Consider the following 15,068-nt stretch of genomic DNA (forward strand, 5'->3'; position numbering starts at 1 on the left):
TTTTCAGTTAACTGTGAGTATTCTTCTTTGTTACTAAACCAAAACTCCACAAATGGTAGTTTCTTAAAGGACAGTTACAATTTGGAATCTGGAACCATATCAATCAACATTTCATACTCAACTACATTAAAATCCATTGGTCACTTGCACTCTGAATGGATATTTTACCCATGCATAATTTTGTAACATCGTGCATTGATCATTTGGAAAATATTTGAGCTATGCAGATCTTCTAAATGTTGATACCTTTTACTGTGCAATATTTAAAAATCACATTCATTAATAAACCACTGATATCATAAGAAAAAGTCTTTATGTATGGAGAGGTTGTCAAACTTACAGTAGAGAGTTTAAGTTTTCCAAAATTCTAATTTTTGCATGAAAGCCTGAATTTCATCATTGTCAACAAATACTGTCAGTTTTTTCCTTGAAATGATAGGCTTATTTCATTCATTTTTGAGGAAAAAAAAAGTCTGCCAAATACCCAAATCTTAATAATCATAGTTTGTCATTCTTTCAAGTAAAAATTGCCTTCAGTGATAAAAGCTGCTAGTTTTGATCACAATTCGAACAGTCACACAAGTTCTTTTTTTTAAGGCAAACTGTACTTCAGTATGCAGCAGAAGTGCTTTTTGGTGTTTCATCAGTCAGAATATTAAAATGACTTGTACTCAAGTTTTGAGATCTGATAAAATTATTTACTCTATCATTGAGGACATTCGTAAGTGAAACTGGAATCTTTTCCTGTGAGTACATGGAAGTGAAGAATGGATGACTACTAAAACATTTTGGTGCCTTGATTTGTGCCAAGGTGTCAGCAGTTTAGCCACTATTTTAGTTTTCCATTGCTGCATCACAAATTGCTACAAACTTAGTGGTCTAAAACACTACCCATTTATTAGCTTGAAGTCCTGTCCATTAGTAGTCTGGGAACTGCATCTCTGGTCCTCTACTAAGGGTATTACAAGGCTTAGTTCAACATGTTGGCCAGGCTGAGTTCTCATCTGGAGCTTAGGGTCCTCTTCCAAGTTCATATACCTGAGACAGAACTAGATTCCTTGAAGTTGCAAGACCTAGGTTCCCATTTCTTTGCCGGCTATAAGCTGGAGGCACCTTCAGCAACTAGAGGCCACTGCATTCTTTACCTGCATCTTCAAAGCCAACAATGGAGAACTTTCTTACACATCAAATCTCTCCTGTGCTTCAAATCTCTTATAACACAAAGGGCCCCATTCCTTTTAAGGTTTTACCCGATTAGATCAAGCCCAATGAATAATCTCCTTTAATAACTCAGAGTTAACTGAGTAGTAAACTAAAGCATGGAAGTGGTAGCCCACTATATTCACAGGATTTGCCCACATTCAAGATGAGAAGGTTATCCAAGGTGTGCCCACCAGAGAGTGAAACCTTGGGGCTGTTTTAGAATTCTGCCCGCCATTACTTTTACACCATCAAATGTCAAGCACAGTGAAAGAGGCACAAAATGTCTTACTATTGTGGAAATAGTTTGACCTCACAGACCCCCAAAAATAACTCAAGTTTCCCCAGGGTACCACCGTTCTAGATGATCTCTAAGTTATCTGTATCTATTTTATGAAAGTGAATAGAGGAAAAAAAACGTTTTCTGTTTTATCCATTATGTTTGACAAATATTGGGCAAATTATATTAAAAACATAATGATGGTTAAAAAATATTGCCCCACTTATTAAATATACTCTTTATACTCTTATTCAATTGAAAGAAAAAATACCATAGGATTGTTATTATATCATTTTTCATATTAAAGAATAGTCATCTTGGGCTTTCCTGGTGGCACAGTGGTTGAGAATCTGCCTGCTAATGCAGGGGACATGGGTTCGAGCCCTGGTCTGGGAAGATCCCACATGCCGCAGAGCAACTAGGCCCGTGAGCCACAACTACTGAGCCTGCGCGTCTGGAGCCTGTGCTCCGCAACAAGAGAGACCGCAATAGTGAAGAGGCCCGCGCACCACTATGAAGAGTGGCCCCCACTTGCCGCAACTAGAGAAAGCCCTTGCACAGAAACGAAGACCCAACACAGCCAAAGATTACAAAATTTAAAAAAAAAGAATAGACATCTAATTACTATCCTTGGACACTGTTGGGGGAGCTATACATGAAAGAATGTAATTTCGGAACCTCTTCTTCACACTTAGAGAAGCTGAAACTTACTCTAGGGCATAGTATTTACAGATTTCAATCACCAGTACAATGAAATATATATTCTAATATGACATTTAATGTTCAACTCAAATACTTAAATATGTTTACCTCTATACATTTTTATGTGTCCCTGTGGAATAATAGGGAGTCTATTTCTCCAAATTCTGCTCCTAAGTCAGAAAATAGCCATTAACCATTACACCTGACTCTAATAGGGACCCAATACTTCCTGTAGTCAATTGTACTGAAAATATAGGGGGAGAGGAAGGAGCCATGTAAATAAAGGAGTTAGTGTTTATCAGTTCATACATATAAATGAAGATGATTCTTGCATTTGCAATTCTGTCTACTTCCATTCCCCAGACTAATCCTGGACATGGTTGAGGAGGTGGGGGAATGGGCCAGAAATGTGGTAATGTGGGGATGATTTTCCCCAATCTCCACTAACGAGAATCAGAAACAGACATTGGTGGAGAACAAAATCAAAGTGTGGAGCTCCTTGCAGACAATACTCTTGGGTTTCACTATAAGAAAATACAGACACTATGATTAAATAAATATTTTGAGTCTTCTATCAGATGTTAAATACTATTTATTTGAATGCTGGTGCTTCATTATATATTAAAAATTAAATATCAAAGTTAATTGTAAACTTTTTGGTAACTGTTTCTACTTCTTGAGCTTTGTTTTAAATTACCTTATATAAGAGTTCTCTTGAATAGTCACAATTGTTGTAGTTGAAAATATATCTTATTGGTATTGAGTGAAAAGAAACCTTGTGGCTCTTAAAGTTTATGCACATCAATTCCATTTACATTTTGTTGGCCAACCAAGCCACATAGTAACATCTAATTGCAAGTAGGCAGGAAAGTGCTATTGTACCTTGTGCACAGAAAGAAAGAAAGCTATAAAATATCTGAGAACAGTTCTAATGACTACCATACCTTCTAACATATTTCAAATTAAGGAAAAAAATGTTGCTTGGACTAAGCAAGATAAACTGTGCGCTTTCTTTTTCCTCTGCCATAGTAACCAATAATGTTCTAGATAGTGACATTTGATAGATATGTCAAATCTAGATAGATTTGTTCTAATGACAAAGAACAGGGTCCCCAGCTGACCCTTGACCAACATGTAGTGTGAGCAACAAACAAATTTGGTTGTCTTAAACAATTGAACAATTGACTTCTTTGTTTCTCTGCCCTAATCTAGCCCATCCAGACTGCTACAGATAAGATGTGTACTCACCCACCCCACTGTCTCACACCCTGACCATTTCACTAATTTACATAGCCTACTTGCCCCTGTAAGCATGTGAGTTTGTAAAGCTGTTTTACAGTATGTTGTCTTAATAAAGTCTGTTGCACCTATAACTAGTTACATGATAATCATTTGTCTAATAAATATAGTGCTTTTAATTTTGCCTTTCAGTGTAATGAAGTATGCCAGTGAACCTACTGTTTTAAGGTTCTCAGTATAAAAAAACTTTCAAAACGTATTACTATAATAGGTAATCTTTTCCTCTATAATTGTTGTAGGAAGGAGGACCCCTTCCAGGGCCCAAGCATGTCTAACACTCGGAAATGAATTGTCCAAGGAGACACATGTACTGACAAAGCAAAAGACTTTATTGGGAAGGGGCACCCAGGTGGAGAGCAGTAGGGTAAGGGAACCCAGGAGAGCTGCTCTGCCACGTGGCTTGCAGTCTCACGTTTTATGATAATGGATTTTGCTTTCCAGGTTGTCTTTGGCCAGTCATCTTGCTTGTTGCCCTTACTTGTTGCCATACTGAATCAAGGTCTATCCTGGTGGTGTGCAGATCTCTCAGGCAAGATAGATTCCAGTATGAAGGTTTCTAGGAAGTTGACAGGATGTTTGGGTTGGCATCTCCTCCCTCCTCCTTTTGTGCCTCCTGAATTCTCCTGGTTAGTTTTTGGTGGCAGCACTGCATTCTTTATTGGAACCTCCTGTTATGAGACAATTCAGGCAAGTTATTTTTTTAGATGCTTTGATGATGCTTTCTTTACCGTGTGCGTGATCTAGCTTAAAAGAAAACAGTCTTCCTTAGATTTGCAACTAAATACCCTTTAATATTATTTTAAAAAATACATAACACTAATGTAAAGTGCTGAAGAGAAAGCTTTATACCATGGTAACTATTTTTTATTAGAATTTTTTAATTGGAGTATAATTGCTTTCCAATGTTGTGTTAGTTTCTGCTGTACAATGAAGTGAATCAGCTATATGTATACATATATGCCCTCCCTCTTGGACCTCCCTCCCACCCCCCCATCCCGCCCATCTAAGTCATCACAGAGCACCGAGCTGAGATCCTAATGGGAACAGTAGGTTCCCATTAGCTATCTATTTGGTACTATATTTATATCAACCCTAATCTCCCAGTTTATCCTGCCGTCTACTTCCCCCTCTGTGTCCACCCATCCATTCTCTATGTCTGCATCTCTATCCCTGCCCTGCAAATAGGTTCATCTGTACCATTTTTCTAGATTCCATATATGTGCATTAGCGTACGGTATTTGTTTTTCTCTTTCTGACTTACTTCACTCTGTATGACAGACTCTAGGTCCATCCACCTCACTACAAATAACTCAATTTCATTTCTTTTTATGGCTGAGTAATATTCCATTGCATATATGTACGACATCTTCTTTATCCATTCTTCTGTCAGTGGACATTTAGGTTGCTTCCCTATCCTGGCTATTGTAAATAGTGTTGCAATGAACATTGGGGTACATGTGTCTTTTTGAATTATGGTTTTCTCAGGGTATATGCCCAGTAGTGGGATTGCTGGGTCATATGGTAGTTCTATTTTTAGTTTTTTAATGACCCTCCATACTGTTCTCCATAGTGGCTGTATCAATTTACATTCCCACCAACAGTGCAAGAAGGTTCCATATGCTCCACACCCTCTCTGCCATTTATGGTTTGTAGATTTTTTATGTTGGCCATTCTGACTGGGGTGAGATGATACTCCATTGTAGTTTTGATTTGCATTTTTCTAATAATTAGTAATGTTGAGCATCTTCTCCTGTGCCTCTTGGCCATCTGTATGTCTTATTTGGAAAACTGTCTATTTAGGCCTTTGGCCAATTTTTCAATTGAGCTTTTTTTGTTTTTGTTTTTTGTTGTTGTTTTTCATATTGAGCTGCCTGAGCTGTTTCTGTGTTTTGGAAATTAATCCTTTGTCAGTTGCTTCGTTTGCAAATATTTTCTCCCATTCTGAGGGTTGTCTTTTTGTCTTTTTTACAGTTTCCTATGCTGTGCAAAAGCTTTTAAGTTTAATTAAGTCCCATTTGTTTATTTTTGTTTTTATTTCCATTTCTCTAGGAGGTGGGTCAAAAAAGATCTTGCTGCAATTTATGTCAAAGAGTGTTTTTCCTACGTTTTCCTCTAAGAATTTTATAGTTTACAGTCTTACACTTAGATCTTTAATACATTTTGAGTTTATTTTTGTGTATAGTGTTAGGGAGTGTTCTAATTTCATTCTTTTACATGTAGCTGTCCAGTTTTCCCAGCACCACTTACTGAAGCAACTATCTTTTCCCCATTATATATTCTTGACTCCTTTGTCATAGACTTGTCCTCTAACCTCTGTCATAGATTAGGTGACCATAGGTGCGTGGGTTTATCTCAGGGCTTTCTATGCTGTACCACTGATCTATATTTCTGTTTTTGTACCAGTACCATACTGTCTTGAATAGTTTAGCTTTGTCGTATAGTCCAAAGTCAAGGAGCTTGATTCCTCCAGCTCTGTTTTTCTTTCTCAGGATTGTGTTTCCATCGAAATTGTAAAATTTTTTCTTCTAATTCTGTGAAAAATGCCATTGGTAATTTGATAGGGATTGCTTTGAGTTGTGTAGTCTATTTCACAATATTGATTCTTCCAATCCAAGAAAATGGTATATCTCTCCATCTGATTGTGTCATCTTTGATTTCTTTCATCAGTGTCTTATAGTTTACTGACTATAGGTCTTTTACCTCCGTAGGTAGGTTTATTCCTAGGTATTTTATTCTTTTTGTTGCAAAGGTAAATGGGATTTTTCCTTAATTTCTCTTTCTGATTTTTTGTTGTTAGTGTATAGGAATGCAAGAGATTTCTGTGCATTAATTTTGTATCTTGCAACTTTACGAAATTCGTTGATTAGCTCTAGTAGTTTTCTGGTGGCATCTTTAGGATTTTCTATGTATAGTATCATATCATCTGCAAACAGTGAGAGTTTCACTTCTTCTTTTCCAATTTGGATTCCTTTTATTTCTTTTCCTTCTCTGATTGCAATGGCTAGGGCTTCTAAAACTATGTTGAATAATAGTGGTGAGGGTGGACATCCTTGTCTTATTCCTGATCTTAGAGGAAATGCTTTCAGTTTTTCACCATTAAGAATCATGTTTGCAGTGGGTTTGTCATATATGGCCTTTATTATGTTGAGGTAGGTTCCCTCTATGCCCACTTTCTGGGGAGTTTTTATCATAATTGGGTATTGAATTTTGTCAAAAGCTTTTTCTGCATCTATTGAGATGATCATATGGCTTTTATTCTTTTTTTTTTTTTTTTTTTTTTTTGCTGTACGCGGGCCTCTAGCTGTTGTGGCCTCTCCACATCGCGAAGCACAGGCTCCGGACGCGCAGGCCCAGCGGCCATGGCTCACGGGCCCAGCCGCTCCGCGGCACGCGGGACCTCCCCGGACCGGGGCACGAACCCGCGTCCCCTGCATCGGCAGGCGGACTCGCAATCACTGCGCCACCAGGGAAGCCCGCTTTTATTCTTTAATTTGTTAATATGGTTTATCACATAGATTGATTTGCATATATTGAAGAATCCTTGCATCCATGGTATAAATCCCACCTGATCAGGGTGTATGATCATTTTAATGTGTTGTTGGATTCAGTTTGCTAGTGTTCAGGATTTTTGAGTCTATGTTCATCAGTGGTATTGGCCTATAATTTTCATTCTTGTGATATCTTTGTCTGATTTGGTATCAGGGTGATGGTACCCTCGTAGAATGAGCTTAGGAGTGTTCATTCCTTTGCAATTTCTTGGAAGAGTTTCGGAAAGGTAGGTATTAGCTGTTCTCTAAATGTTTGATAGAATTCACCTGTGAAGCCATCTGGTCCTGGACTTCTGTTCATTGGGAGTTTTTAAATCACAGTTTCAATTTCATTACTTGTGATTGGTCTGTTCATATTTCTTCCTGGTTCAGTCTTGGAAGGTTGTACCTTTCTAAGAATTTGTCCATTACTTCCAGGTTGTCTATTTTATTGGCACGTAGCTGCTTATAGTAGTCTCTTATGATCCTTTATATTTCTGTGGTGTCAGTTGTAATTTCTCCTTTTTCATTTCTGATTTTATTGATTTTAATCCTCTCCCTTTTCTTCCTGATGAGTCTGACCAAAGGTTTATCAATTTTGTTTATCTTCTCAAAGAACCAATTTTTAGTTTTATTGATCTTTGCTATTGTTTTCTTTTTCTATTTCATTTTTTTCTGCTCTGATCTTTATGATTTCTTTCCTTCTACTAACTTTGGGGGGTTTTTTTGTTCTTCTTTCTCTAGTTGCTTTAGGTGTAAAGTTTGATTGTTTATTTGAGATTTTTCTTGTTTCTTGAGGTGAGACTGAGTTGCTATAAACTTCCCTCTTAGAACTGCTTTTGCTGCCTCCGTAGGTTTGGGTTGTTGTGTTTTCATTGTCATTTGTTTCTATGTATTTTTTTATTTCCTCTTTGATTTCTTCAGTGATCTCTTTGTTATTTAATAGTGAATTATTTAGCCTCTATGTGTCTGTGTTTTTTACAGGTTTTTTCCTGTAATTGATTTCTAATCTCATAGCACTGTGGTCAGAAAAGATGCTTGACACGATTTCAATTCTCTTAAGTTAACCAAGGTTTGATTTGTGACCCGAGATGTGCTCTATCCTGGAGAATGACCCATGAGCACTTGAGAAGAAAGTATATTCTGCCGCTTTGGGGTGGAATGTCCTATTAATGTCAATTAAGTCTATCTGGTCTATTTTGTCATTTAAAGCATGTGTTTCCTTATTTTCTGTCTGGATGTCTGCCCATTGGTGTAAGTGGGGTGTTAAAGTCACCCACTATTATTTTGTTACCATCAATTTCCCCTTTTATGGCTGTTAGCATTTGCCTTATGTATTGAGGTGCTCATATGTTGGATGCATAAATATTTATAATTGATGTATCTCCTTCTTTGATTGATCCCTTGATCATTATGTAGTGTCTGTCCTTCCTTGTCTCTTGTAGTAGTCTTTATTTTAAAGTCTAGTATATCTGATATGAGTATTGCTACTCCATCTTTTTCTTGATTTACATTTGCATGTAATATCTTTTTCCATCCATTCACTTTCAGTCTGTATATGTCCCTAAGTCTGAAGTGGACCTCTTGTAGACAGCATATACACAGGTCCTATTTTTGTGTGCATTCTAATGGACACAAAATCCATTTACATTCAAGGTAATTATGGATATGTATATTCCTATTACCATTTTCTTAATTGTTTTAGGATTGTTTTTATGGGTCTTTTTCTTTCCTTGTATTTCCTGCTTAGATAAGTTCCTTTAGTATTTGTTGTAAAGCTGGTTTGGTGGTGCTGAATTCTCTTAGCTTTTGCTAGTCTGTAAAGCTTTTGATTTCTCTGTCAAATCTGTATGAGATCCTTGCTGGGTAGAGTAACCTTGGTTGTAGGGTTTCTGCTTTCATCACTTTAAAGATATCCTGCCACCCTCTTCTGGCCTGCAGAGTTTCTGCTGAAACATCAGCTGATAAACTTATGCAGATTCCCTTGTATGTTATTCTTTGCTTTTCCCTTTCTGCTCTTAATATTTTTTCTTTGAATTTAATTTTTGTTAGTTTGATTAATATGTGTCTTGACATGTTTCTTCTTGGGTTTATCCTATATGGTACTCTCTGCACTTCCTGGGCTTGGGTGGCTAAGATATTTTCTCAGATTCTTTCTCTTTTTCTTCTTCTTCTGGGACCCCTATAATTCGAATATTGGTGCATTTACTGTTTTTCCAGAGGTCTCTGAGACTGTCTTCATTTCTTTTTTTTTTTATTTTTTTTATTTTATTTTTTTTTTTTTGCAGCACACGGGCCTCTCCCGTTGTGGAGCACAGGCTCCAGACACACAGGCTCAGCGGCCATGGCTCATGGACCTAGCCACTCCACAGCATGTGGGATCTTCCCGGACCAGGGCACAAACCCGTGTCCCCTGTATCAGCAGGTGGACTCTCAACCACTGTGCTGCTAGGGAAGCCCTGTCCTCATTTCTTTTCATTCTTGTTTCTTTATTCTGCTCCTCAGCAGTTATTTCCACCATTCTATCTTCCACCTCACTTATTCATTCTTCTGCCTCAGTTATTCTGCTATTGATTCTTTCTAGTGTATTTTTCATTTCAGTTATTGTGTTGTTCATCACTGTTTGTTCTTTAGTTCTTCTCAGCCCTTGTTACACATTTCTTGTATTTTCTCAATCCCTATCTCCATTCTATTTCCAAGATTTTGGATCATCTTTACTATCATTACCCTGAATTCTTTTTCAGGTAGTTGCCTATTTCCTCTTCATTTATTTGATCTTATAGGTTTTTACCTTGCTCCTTCGTGTGTAAAATATTTTTTTGTCATCTCTTTTTTTTTTTTGATGGGTGGGGCTGTGTTCCTATCTTGCTGATTGTTTGGCCCAAGGCATCTAGCACTGGAGTTTGCAGGCAGTTGGGTGGAGCCGGGTCTTGGTGCTGAGATGAGGACCTCCAGGAGAGCTCACACCATTTAATATTCCCTGGGGTCTGAAGTTCTCTGTTAGTCCAGTGATTTGGACTTGGTGCTCCCACCACAGTAGGTCAGGCCTGACCCCCAGCCTGGGAACCAAGACCCCACAAGCCTCGCGGTATGGCCAAAAAAAAAAAAAAAGGTGACAAACAAAAAGGAGCAGAACAATAATAAAGAATAAAAAATAAAATAAAATTAGAAAACTTAAGAAGTGTTAGAAAAAAGAAAAATGAAATAACAAACAAGGCAGAACCACAACAGCTAAAAAAAAAAGAAAAGCCCAGAAAAGTCCTTGGTGGGGGGGTGGGGAGTGGGGCAGGGCTCATGTCGGGACTCTTGTAGCCGGAAGAAGCCTTGGTGGAGTGGGGTCCCCCAGGGCCCAGGACCCTTGTGTCTGGAAAAGGCCTTTGCAGGGGGCAGGGGGTGGCAGGGCTTGGGCTCAGGACCTGTGAGGCTGGAAAAGGCCCTGCCATGGGGTGCAGGATTTAAGCTCAGGATCTGCACAGCAGGAGGGAGCCCTGGAGGGCAGAGGTTCAGGCATGGGACCCTAGCAGGCTCGCAGGGGCCCGAGTGGGTAGGGGAGACCATGGCCGTGTTCCCCTCTGATCCCCCAATGTCCTGAAGGTCTCTCTCTGTCCCCGCTGATCCCCTCACTGTGAGTGGGCCCGTCCAAGCATGGGAGCCCCTCCCCTCCCCCAGCCACCCCTCAGGGGTGCCAGTCTCATCCTGCCTCCACTTTTCTTCCTCCCTCCCTCCATCCCATGACCCCAGGACCTGCACAGCCGGAAGGGGCCACAGAGGGCGAAGGTTCAGACCCAGGACCCCAGCAGGCTCACTGGGGCCCAAGCTGGTGGGGGAGACGCTGGCCATATTCCCCTCCAATTCCCCTACCCCCGAAGGTCTCTCCCTGTCCCCGCTTATCCCCTCCCTGTGAGTGGTCCCCTCCAAGGGTGGGAACCCCTCCCCTCCCCCTGCTGCCCCTCAGGGGCACTGGTCCCATCACACCTCCACTTTTCCTCCCCACCTCCTTCCCCCCAACACACATCCTACCAGGTAGCGTGGGGATTCTTCCTGTCCCCTTAGGGGTCCAAGGCCCCCCACCAGTGCCTACTAGGTGCCCTAGTTGTGACGGGACACAAACTCCTAGTTCTCCTACTCTGCCATCTGGACTCCGCCCTGTACCATGGTAACTATTAAGAAAAATTGTTCACATAAACTGCTATTTTGAGTCTTTTAGCTTCTATTTCTATTTCCATTTTTATTTACATAGAAAGATTGTTAAATTACATGCAATTAAATCAGAGCTTTCTGCTTCACAGTCTAGCATCTGTTTTGAATAAATTCTATGACAGAATAACACTGTGACATCACAGCCTGTTGCTCTGAGAATAGAACATCAAATAATTGGCAGCAACAGTTTACTCAGCAGGGTAGCTTAGGGTAAATTTAAAGAAAAGAGGCCAAGTAATGTAAGCAGAGAGGATAGGGGGTCCTCAGAGGAAGAGAACCAGGAATGGCTTTCTTGACATAGGAACCCATTTTGGCCTAAGCCATTTTGTGATCTAAGCCAGGTGGCAATGCTTGCCCTTGAACAAGTCTCAGTAATTAATGATCTTCAGGGATGGAATGCAGAAACTAGGGAGAAACAGTCAAGAAACAATAGTGCAGGACTTCCCTCATGGCACACTGGTTAAGAATCTGCCTGCCAGTGCAGGAGACACGGGTTCAAGCCCTGGTCCAGGAAGATCCCACATGCCGCAGAGCAACTAAGCCCATGTGCCACAACTACTGAGCCTGCACTCTAGAGCCCAGGAGCCACAACTACTGAAGTCCATGTGCCTAGAGCCTGTGCTCCACAACGAGAGAACCCACCACAATGGGAAGCCTGCGCACTGCAAAGAAGAGTATCCCCCGCTTGCCACATCTAGAGAAAGCCCACAAGCAGCAATGAAGACCCAATGCAGCCAAAAATAAATAAATAAATTTATTTTTTTAAAAAAAGACAAAATAGTGCAGCCTTGGGCAGGGTCCTGGTTCCTCAAGTGATACACATAATAACATATCTTTGAGTTCTGCAGAAACTTAGGCCCCCATCCAGGTGGAGGGTGGAATGATGATGTTGACCCTCCTGACTTCAATCAACTAAAACTTGGACTCTGTCAAGCTTTGCCCCAATTCTATGCTGAATTCTCCTCTGCTCAAGGCCCCTCATGAATATGCATGTACCCTTAGATTAAAACTTCCCTGAATTTGCTGTTAGGGGAGACACTGCTTTGGGAAAGATCCCCAGTGTTCTCCTTACTTGCTGCAAGTAATAAATACTTCCTTCTCTCAATCTTTGGCTTGTTTGTATCTATTGGCTCGACACCCACCAGAAGGTGAACCCAGATTTTAGGTAACAGTAGCAATTCCCATTTTTCAAGCATTGCCTTGGCACCTTTGAGTTATCTAACAAATATAAAATTTGAAATTTTACACCACTAAGAAATATATTCACTGAAACTGAAACAGGAGGGAAGGGGGCAGGGCACAACCTTTAAAGGAATGACATAGCCATTGAGGACAAGAGAAAAACTGGTAGAACCAACTAGGTACGATATGGTGGAAGATTTGACTGCCAGGAGACCTTGAGCCTCATTGTACGTCCATTGTAATACATTAGCATGCTAAATGACACACCCATAGGTGCCATGACAGAGTTCCGAGGCCAACCATAAAAGGCCAAAAAGTGGGAGGAGGCCCAAATCCTGGAAATCCCTGCCCTTTCTCCAAAATAGTTGGAATAATCCTCCCACTTGTTAGCCTGTGAAATTACCCAGCCCATAAAAACCAACCACCCCATATTTTGGGGCCGCTCTCAAGCTTTTTGAGATGGACCACATTCTGTCTATGGAATATGTATCTCTCTAAATACATCCACTTCTTACTTATCACTTTGCCTCTCACTGAATTCCTTCTGTGCTGAGACATAAAGAACCTGAGCTTCATTAAGCCCTGAGACCAGGTATGTGATTTCAACTGAAAGACAATGGGTTCAAGCCCCAATCTGGGTTTTGACTAGGTTCGAGTCCCAGCCCATGTGTTCAAGTCCCAATCCGAGATGCGTGGTTTCAGCACCAGTGAAGTTATTCCTATCATATATCTAGTGTCCTTGTCAGGAATTGAGTTGTGAAGTCAATGAATATATATTTTGGGGACTCCTTTATTAGAGAAAGGAAAGGGATCTAAGGTTTCCATGTGATGCACAGTCCTTTCCAACAGGTTCAAATGTGGCTCCGCATGGCCCAGCAACCTATAAACCAAAAAAAATAAGACATCCAGTCTTCCTGCTGGGGAAATTCTAGGAGCTTGATGGTTGTTTTAAGGCTCAAAGTCTTTTTTAGTCCAGGTACCTAGTTTCTTGAACAACACAATTCCCTTAAACTTAGCAGACTTTCTAACATGTTTGCTTTTACTTCCATATTCTAAATTCCACTTTCTAGTTCTTTCTTATACATATATAATTCTCGAGAATGATGCTTCCTCATACATATGCCCCTCACTCTCAACTTAATTAAGGATGGCTATCTTGAGGCTATCTGCAGCAACAAGTTTGGATGGCAAGGTTAAAAACCTTAATTTGATCTTTGCAAAAAGATTGAGTCACATTTTATTTTAACTGAGAGATATTTTAGTGCCTTTGTCACTTAAATTTTTTCCAGTCTTATCTTTTGTTACTTAGGATCTAGGAGCAGTCAGCTTTTCTAATCCTGAAAGGACCTTGATCTCTAGAATTCCTTAGTACTCTTCTATCTCTCCTAAAAAAAAACCAAACAGTTCTCATCTGAGCTCCCCTCTTTCACATAATATCTTGCTAAAGGCAGATAACTGTAACCGACACATTATCACTCTGCCTCCACTTACTTCCCATAGATTTAGAGTCTCACTAGGTTCATGGTTAACTTCTACTTCTCATTGGGGTCAGTTTTACTAAATATTTTGCCAAGGCACAGTAGGGCTGTCCAGCTAACCAGCCTGCTACTCTGCTTCTTTCTTGCCTGCTGCCTACTTATTCTATACAACATATTTTATGTTCCTGCACCCTCCTTCCAAACACCAATGTCTGTATTCATGTGGTAGTCATTACTGTCATTTACCAAATATGTCTGGATTTCCATTTTCTTGACACATAGTAGGATTCCATTTCTTTGTTCTTTTTAAAGATAAGCATGACCATTTGACTTGTTTTGATAGAAGTGATATATCACATATGCACAGAAACATTAAAAGCCAATGTATGATTTACCATAGTTCTTTTCCACTGCTGTGGTGATCATGGAAGCATAAGTCAAGATGAAGTTTTAATCAGCCTAGCTATGATGACTAGAGTCTTCTTGATGGCATACTGTAAACAAGAAATTAATTTTCATTTGATAAGATGCTGAGATTTTGGTGTTATTGTAACATAGCCTAGTCCTGACAAATACAGTCAAGGTATTGCAAATGTTACAATAAACAACCCTGAAATTTCAGTGGCTTAACGTAGCAGAATCATATTTCTCCTTCACTTGACAGTTCAGTGTGGTATTTGGCAGGCAATCTTCCATGTGATGATTGAGGGATCTAGACTACTTCCATTTGGGGGCTCCACTATTCCCTGGGATGATAGAATCCTCTCCTGAGTGATTTGAATCTGGCTGACTGGCAGGTAAAGAGCAGCCTAAGGCAGGAGATTTTCATGGCAGGGCAGGAAATATAATCTTACTATGTCTCCAGTATAAGAAAGAATGACTTTCAGTGAACACATAGCACTCCCTGACACAGAAACCTGGAGCTCCACTGAATGAATCTGCAGGTCACTCAGGCCTTGACTTTCTCTTAAGGTGTGTACAGGGCTGGCTCCATGAGCATATCTGAGAATTCTCTGGTTGTTTAGCCCATAGAGAGAAAATATCTTGAAAAAATTTTTGTGTGCTTTTCTTTTCTGAACATTCTTGTTCATGAACATTTTAATCAGTGTCATTCTTATTGCCTCGAGGAGAAATATGATGGTAAAGTCAGAAATGAAAATCAGTTAATGTTTAATTTTTTTTACTTTAAAAATATGCTCT

The sequence above is a fragment of the Delphinus delphis genome, chromosome 8, assembly GCF_949987515.2.
Source record: "Delphinus delphis chromosome 8, mDelDel1.2, whole genome shotgun sequence".
NCBI classification, from domain to species: Eukaryota; Metazoa; Chordata; class Mammalia; order Artiodactyla; family Delphinidae; genus Delphinus; species Delphinus delphis.